Source organism: Anneissia japonica, unplaced genomic scaffold, assembly GCF_011630105.1.
Source record: "Anneissia japonica isolate Jap-2015-1 unplaced genomic scaffold, ASM1163010v1 scaffold1537_len634075_cov158, whole genome shotgun sequence".
Classification (NCBI taxonomy): Eukaryota; Metazoa; Echinodermata; class Crinoidea; order Comatulida; family Comatulidae; genus Anneissia; species Anneissia japonica.
In genome coordinates this window covers 300381-309659 of record NW_022723531.1, presented here as the reverse complement: position 1 = coordinate 309659, position 9279 = coordinate 300381, and positions in this window count along the sequence as shown.

The window sequence follows — 9279 nt, the reverse complement described above, 5'->3', positions numbered from 1 at the left end:
GTTAATAATTGTTAAAAGTTGTAATATTTTCTGCTAGTGTGAAATGGGTATAAGACTAAAAGTAGAATTTTTACCTTTCATTGAGCATTGCTACATATGTTAATTGTGTTTCATGTAGATGATGCACAAAATTGAGTACATATTACTGGCTACAGTCAGCAAACACAGAATGTTCACAAATGTGGCTGTTAGGTTATGTTAGAAAATATGTTTACAAATGTTGCAAGGTTTGCATTGTCAGAAAATTTACTTATGGTTCTGGAAAAAAAACCCCTTTTAAAAAACTAAACTGCATTATTATTTATGTCATAATTTAAAATTCTTAGCTGGGTAAAATGCCAATCATCTGTTTAATACAATAAACTCTCCTTCATTAGCATCACCATCCACCAATCACTGTCTGTCAATCGCCATTCACCATCCATCAATCACCATCCATCAACATCCATCCATTAATCAACATTAAAATCAACATCCATCAGTCACTGATTATGAATCACAATCAATCAATCACCATCAATTTATCTATCAAACAATCAATATCAATCAATGACTGTCAATCAATCAACGTCGATCACTGTCCAACATTCATCCATCAATCAACATCCATCAATCACCATTAAAATAGATCTATTAGTCACTGATTATGAGTCACTGATTATGAATCATAATCAGTCAATCCTCATCAATTTATCTATCAATCAGTCAGCATCAATCAATGACTGTCAATCACTCAACATCGATCAGTCTGTCCATCAGCACCCATCCATTGATCACATTAAATCAACATCCATCAATCACTGTTAAGTCATCATCCATCAGTCACAGATTATGAATCACCATTCATCAATCCCTGTCGATCTATCAATCAACATCAGTCAATCACCCTCGATCAGTCACTGTCCATCAACATCCATCCATCCATCAATCACCATTAATTCACCATCCATCAATCACTGGTTATGAGTCACCGTCAGTCAATCACCATCAATTTATCTGTCAATCAATCAACCACTGTCAATCGCTATTGAACAGTCACCATCCATCATCTGTCAATCAATCAACAGCCATCGATGACCATTAAATCAACACCCATCGATCACCGTTAAATCACTATCTATCAATCACTGATTATGAATCATCATCAACCCAATCATTGTCAATTTATCTATCAATCAATCAAATTCCATCAATCACCGTCAATCTATCAATCAATCAACATCCATCAATGACCGTTAAATCTCTATCCATCAATCACTGATTATGAATCCCCATCAACCGATCACCGTCAATTTATCTATCCGTCAATCAACTTCCACCAATCACCATCAATCAGTCACTATAAATTATCAATTAATCAACATCCACCAATGGCCGTCAATCAATCGCCTTCGATCAGTCGCCGTCAATCAATCACTATCCGTCAATCAACATGCATCAATCACCGTTAAAACACCATCCATCAATCACCATTAATTTATCTAACAATCAACATCTGTCAATCACCGTTAATTTATCTATCAATCAACCGCCATCCATCAACATCCTATCAATCATTTGCCATTGATCAACCACATCTTGCACCATTATTGATTAATCACAGCCCATCAATCTTCATCCATCCATCAAATCAGCCATTAGTCAATTGCCATCAGTCAGTCGCCATCCCTCAGTGCAAATTCCATCGATCAACACCCATTATTCAGTTGCCATCAATTATTTATTAAACAATCAATCCATCCATCAGTCAACATCCATCAGTTACCCGCCATCAATAACTATCCATCAATCACAGCTCACACCATCATCCATCAACCACCGGCCATCAATCTTATCCTTCATTCCTCTGTGGATTTCAACTGAAGGAATTCTGCCATGAGAGCAGTGCCTGCCACATAATAAGTTACACCAGGGTCCAGGATATAATTCCTTACTCTTGTCTTTGATTCTTAATAGTGAATATTGATAATAGTAATAAAATATAATTTAAAAAATGTTAAATGTATACATTCCTCTGTGGTTTTCAACTGAAGGAATTCTGCCAGAAAGCATGCCTGCCACTATGTCGATATAAACAGTCACATATCAAAATACTATGCCAGACAAGTGTAAGTAACCAAATTTGATATCTGAATCCCGATAACTAAAGAGCACTCACTGCGACGACCATCGGGTGCAGAGTGTGCCTGGTTTTAGTTAACTTTAATGAATTCAGTCAAATTGTGACTTGAATCTGATCGTTATTTGTAGATTTTATGCATGAATGTTCAGTGAATGGTGTATTTTTTATGGTTGTTAATTATTTACTGCTTGTAGTCTGTGGTGCAATACATTAGCATTTGTACACGTATAGTAGTACTGTATTAAGTATTATAACAATAATGAATGTATTGTGACAGAGTATTTCATGAGGTGAAAGATTTTATTTTATTGAAATATATATTTGGATATACTGTATCATCTATTATGTTGCATATTCATGTTAACTACACAATTCTTTTGTATTTCAGTGAAGAAAATCCAAGGCCCCACAGGCAAAGAAGGTGAAACATTTAAAAGATGCTTAGTTATTTTTTAGTATTTGAAAATTAATCAACCAACTGATTTCATAAATTTATTGGTCCAACTAATAGATATTGGTCCAAATAATAGAATAGGTGGGAACGATAGAGAAGTTTGGCCCATCGCCAGGAAAATCGTAAGCTGTATGCAGATGGTCTGTGTGTGTTTTTTTTTGACATATACTTGTTTTTATATTTCAGGTTGATCTAATTTTGTGAGCTTACCCTCTTATGACTGGTTTTCTCCACATAATACAGTAAATACAGGTCTGCAGTGAAGTAAGTATAGTCCCAGCTGGCTATGAATCGAGTTAAAATTTCTGAAACCATCCAACAACTAGACGACAATTCAATAATGAGGTTGAAGAGCCTATCTCTCTCCCCAGTGTGATATAGTAATGGGAGCAATCGAGAAATGTGGCCCATCGCCAGGAAAATTGTTAGCTGTATGCATGTAGTCTTTGTGCGTCTTTTTTGACATATATGTTTTTTCCATATTTCAGGTTGACCTTGTGTTGTGAACTGATCTGCTTAACTGATTTTTTCCCCTATAATATACTGTAGTGCCTCCAATTGTTTGTGTCTCATGTTGCAAAGAGTTCAAAGCTGGGGTAATTTTACCACACATGGAATATTTCATTGCTAGGCCGAGGTAGCACACAGCAAACTTAATAACAAATCTCTCTACGACGCTGGTTACACGAATGAAGCCTAGACCGGTTTAGAAAGGCATATATCAGATAAAAAGGTGATTGACTTATAAAAGAATTGAAAATGTAAGGTAAAGCTAAAATAATTCATAATGATTTTTACAATACATTATAAACTATCAACAAATGTCTACAAGGAGGTTAGGCCTACATACTGTAATAACCATTAAGAAAGCATAATATGTTAATTCAACAAATTCAATACAATATATGTACAGTATAAAATTTTGTGAGCTAGAAAAGAAGATTTAGCAGTTCACATAGTAGATAAAACATTGTACCTAATTTATTTTCCCATTTCAACCCTAAAGAGAGCAGCTTAGCTCAGTCGGCTAATCTGGTGGTAGCCACTGTGTATGGGCTGAACCGTGGAGATCTCCGGTTCAATTCCCATCGCTGCCTCTCCTTGTGTTTGAGCTAGAGGGCTGAAGTACAAGTTACAAAGCGCACCGTCTTTTGGATGACACGTTTAAGCCGTTGGTACCGTGTGCATTTTATGGCCCATGTGCACGTTAAACAACACAGTACACTCTTGGGAAAAGAGTAGGGGATTGTCTCCCGGTGTACTGTCCAATCACCACCAGGAGGACCCCACTGGAAATAAGTCTTCTTCTAGACTTTCGTGGGCTATCCTTGGTGTTTACACCGAATAAATCCTATCCAATCCAAAAGGTAGGAAGGAAAATTCCCAGGAACTGTGGTAAAGTGTTGGGTGCCCAAAGAATTGTCCTAATTGGACTCAAAATACTATGAGAAATGGAGTTTGTACTGGAATACCCATAAACTCCTTCATTCGGAGATGGGTAGATGCCTGGTCCATCTGATGGTGGGCAGGGGATGGTTCAGAAGTCAATCCTCTGCTGACCTCTGCCCCACCCCGCCGAATACCCAGACCTCCCAAAGTGGCCCATGTACAGTGATGGTGAGGGCTCACCTCTGGTGGTACCTGGGCCACCAAGTGGTGGACAAATGGCAGGGGAGGGTGCAGCCGTAGCTAGACCTCCACCAACTGTTATCCAACCTGTTGAGCACAGGGACACCCAAGGGGTCTGTGCTGCTTGCTGGAGCTTGCGCAAAGTCCCAATATTCCCTGCAGTTTTCCTAAATTGGATAAGGCGTGAGATTATTTCCAGGTTAAAAACCTCGGGAAAATGACCACACTGATAAGCGAATTCATTAGGAATGCATGCAAGAAGCGAACCCAGTGAACAGGAATCTCACTGACAATCCACAAGGCTACAACCCAGATGGTAAAAGGGTATGGCAATACTTGACAAGCCACAGATTATCCCTAACTAAATAATACTAAATAGTTACAAGCCTACACTAAACTAACACATGTTTATACAAGTAACATTCATGAGGGTATAGAACATACACAAACATGGTGAACTTCCAGAGTCAATATGTAGTAATATTAATAACAATAATAGTCCGAACTACAGCTACAAATCATAAAGATGCTAATATATTGAGGCTACGTTCAGACTTGGAGATAAGCCAGACTTAAGTTAAGCCTGGCTCAATGTTAAACCCGGCTTAACTTTGCCGGGCGTTCAGACTAGCGGGTTTAGCCAGACGAAAATTTGCATAATAATGAACCGTAACCAGAAAACGTGTTTCAAAACATTGCTCACGAAACGTATGTTCGCTCGCTCACAGCGTTAATGAATTTTATGTTCTTCAAAATTCAAATTTTCTAATAGCAAAAAAAAAAAAAAAAGAAAAGAAAAGAAAAGAAATCAGCTCACGGGTCCTCAAAAGGTAGGTTTAGAATTCTTTTCTTTTTGCCCTTTTCTTGTTGCCCAAGGGAGGGGTAAGGACCAATGACCCTCCTCCCCCAGACCCGCCAATATGAATTGCAAGAAAATGTAACTCGGTCGGGAACTGGATAAACATTCTCTTTCCCATCCTTCTCCTCCTTCTTCCCTCATTCTTTTTTTGCATTTCCGATCATACAAAAATCTCCAGACATTATATATTTTTCGCCAAAAAGTGGGGGGCCCGGGCCCCCGGCCCCCCGGTTCCGCCGGCCATGCAGACTGGCAGGTGGATAAACCCGGTGAGTTGAGCCGAGTTCATCCACCTAGTCTGAACTAGGCCCAAGGTTGCATATTTTACAATAACCAGCATGAACACATGCATACTGTATTTAACCATTCTGGAAACACGGGCCAGTGCGTTATTATGCAAAACGCTGTACCTTGTACACAGGAATGGTCTGTAGGCAGAACGGACCAGGTCACAAGCCTATTCGGCCAGTCCCGTGGTATCTCTCACTAAAATGATCGGATTACTGTATAAGGAAAATAAAACGTATCTGCATAGCAGTATACAAATCCAAGACGGTAGCAGTAACGTCCACTGAACTAGGGAAGGAGATGTATATGTCACACTACCCTCAGTCAGTTAATCTGGTGGTAGCCACTGTGTGTGGGCTGAACCGTGGAGATCAATAGGTCCCCGATTGGATGAGGCGCAAGTGGTGGAGTTGAGCAGGGCTGTTGGAAACCCATGCAGCCACGCCGCAACCCGCACGCTAAAACTAATTTAAAGCGAAAGCAAAGTGGGTGTGGTCAAGCTTCAATTAAACGGTTTTGATAGTGGTCAAAAATTTTGACAATTTAGGGATTTCAAGGCTTATTTTAGATTCTCCACGAAGGGGAGGGGGTAGCTCTCCCCGACGGGGGCAGCTCTCCCCGACGGGGGCCTCTGGCCCCCCGCTGGTGCTACTCCTGGGTTTCTATATACGTACTTACTCTACATGTATCCTACAGACTACCTACTGTATAGCATAGGTACAGACCTTGTCCTATGTGACACTGTACTGTAAATCCTCTAGGCAGGAGTTCAGTATAGGTCACAGGTGGGCAAAGTGCGGCCAGACAGCAATTTTTTTGCGGCCTGCGAATGTGAAATAAAAACCCTATGTGTGCGGCCCGCCAAGCAACATTAGCTAGAAAACACCTTGTTTTCTACAGCCTGACACCGATCATATGTAAAAAGCACGTCAGAAAGCATGTGATCCGCTATTCTTTTTTGTGACAACTTTGTTTCTATGTAAGCATTGTATTTATACCTGCTGTTAAGATGTGAATCAGATTGCTTGTTTCAGAAGTTTGCTGTTTTTGGAGATGTACTTTTTCAGCTCTTCCATTTGATTGCGGGTAACTTGGTGACCCTAAGGTACTGTATGTTCAAATTCATGCTTTAATACTGAAACTCTGCTGATAAATATTTTGGTCCATTTTCCAACACAAATTCACTCAGGATTCCATGTCTTGCAAATTGTGCTTACAGAATTTGGTGACTGAATTGGATTTTGTAAATTTAATGTACAGTACTCTTCAATTTATTTATTTCGAAGTACCCTGAATAGTAATTGACTATCAATTAGATACTGTAGTTCTTTGTGTGTCAGTTTGAATAAATCCATTCTGATCTTTTGCTAGGTATGTGTTGGTGTGTCACCTGTCATCTGTTCTGGTTTTATCGTCCATAGCATTGAAGCTGTGCATGATTAAAGACCAACTCAGACAGCGTCGTACGACGCAGCCCAATGAGATTTGTTGTCGCGTCAGGTCTGTGTGAGTTAAACACAGACGCGATGGTGTGCGTCAGGGGCAGTCGTGTCGTAGAATATTAAACATGTTTAATATTTCTCACGACAGTTTAAGACTGTCCCCGACGATAAATCAGGTCGGGATGCGTCGGCCGACGCAGTCCGAGTTGGCCTTTAAGGCATTTGTGGTAGTAGTCTTACTTGCTTGACAAACATTCGAGGAACTACTTGAAGGTTTGTCCAGCACAAGTCCGTGTCCTGAAAATATTTATTTTATCTTGATTGTGGCCCTCAAGATTGTGGACCGCCACATGACATTACACCATACAATTTCAGAAGTGCAGCAAGTTCCAAGAAGTCTCTTAGATTGTGTAGTAATGATGATGATGATGGGACTGAGCCGTCGAATCTGACATCTCTTTTCTCTGCATTTTTAAAAACATTTTAATTAATTATTTAATTAATATAATTTTTATTATAATATCATCACCACTGTTATCACTATAAATGTTATTTTCATCATTATTACCATTATTAACATCATTATTACCATTATTAACATTATTATCATTAACACCACTATTATAATTATTATTGAAAGCTTTGGATAAATGTAAAGACTTCAGTGCTGCAGGCTGTGCTTTCTGCTGTGGCTGATCAGGCCGAGATTTGAATGGCAGCGACGCTGACAAACAGAGCAAAGTCATCGTTTAAAATTGGCTGGCGTTAAGCAGCGTAACAGGCTAAGCGTGTCTCTTGGAGTTGGTTGATGCGCTGATCCTCAAATTTATTTACACTAGCACAGCAGATGGATCGCCATCCTGAGCAGCTGAGTGCTTGTTTCTCCTAATTGCTGGTGGGGATATCGAAGCCATTCAGGTTGAATTTCAGGACATCCTTATACCTCTTATATTGATCTTTTCGTTGTCCACTGGTTAGTTCCCCATAGAAGACCATAGAAGAGTGCCTTTGGTATTCGGTTATCCTCCATGCGTATAGGTGACCGGTCAAGCGTAACTGACCCCTGATGAGGAATGCTTCGATTCCCTCGATCTTACAGCATTAAAGTACATCTGTGTTGGGTACCATATTACAAGAGATGCTGCAGATTTTGCGGAGGCATCATAGGTGGAACTGTTCTAGCTTCTTGTCATGTCAAGGGTACCAAGTCCATGACTTACTGCCGTAAAAGAGTGTTGTTAATACAACCGTCCAAGAGACATCAATCTGTGTTGATGCAACTTGCATGGTTTGACCATAATGGCGAGTAGAATGGCCAAGCGGTTAGCAGGTGCGCCGCAAGCTATAGCCAAAATATCGGCGCAGGTTTGAACGGTACTCTCGCCTATGGTTCTGGTGGTAGAACAAGTCTTCTCGAATAAGGACTATAAACCGTAGGCCCAGTGTGTACAATGGCTCGTGTACTATAAAGAACCCAGTACATCCTTCGAGACGAGTAGGGGGATACCCCGGTGTACTGTAACAGACAACCCCTGTAGTGGACGATGACAGTTGCTGGTACAGGGTTACCGGGTAGCACAGACACAAAGGGACCCTTAGGGGCGAAGAAAGTCATTGATCGAGATCCTAGTCCATATATCAAGCGCCCTGAGAATCTTGCATTAGATGGATATGTGCACTATATAAAACTACACTATTACAGTATTATTATTATAATCTATGCTGCAGTCTTCCAAATTTGGCCATTGCTTTTCCAATTTGTGACATGATCTCATTGTCTATGCAAGCATTTTGTGAAAGGAAGCCACCTACAGTAGGTAGCAAAACGTCTGCACCACATTCAGCTGATCATCGCCTATCTTTATTACTGGTTTATGGGGTAAGCTGCCTGGTTTTGGTTGGAAAAAGATTTCTGTTTTCTTGATACTGATGGAGAGGCCATAATAGTGTTGAGCTGCTCTGGCAAAATCATTCAGGATACTTTTTAGGTCTTCAGTGTAGACAATTAATGCACAATCTGCAAAGAGTAGTTCACGCAGAAGTAGTGACGACACCTTAGTATGGGCTTTGAGACGCTGGAGATTTAAGATACCACCGTCCATTCTGAATCTGATCAAGGCACCTTTGTTTGCATTCTCACTGTACTTCAGTCCACTCTCTTCAGAATAAGTTTAGAATAAGTTACCGTAGCAACATGTAACCCACATGATACAGCAGCTTGCAATAGAAGACTTATGCTTACCGTTGCTTATGTGTTAAAGTATTTGATGGGAACAATCCATCAGAAGTACCAATAAAACTTTGGTTTATGTGATGCAGACGGGATAGACGTAGTATTACAGGTTATACTTTCCTTATATCTTGGAAAAGTTGTAACAACAAACTGTTGCATTATCTACTTGTGAAGCTGAATTAAAGAAATCTGTGTAGGCCTAGGCCTGTTCTATAGGTTTTGGCTTATGAATATTAGAGAATTTGATTGAAA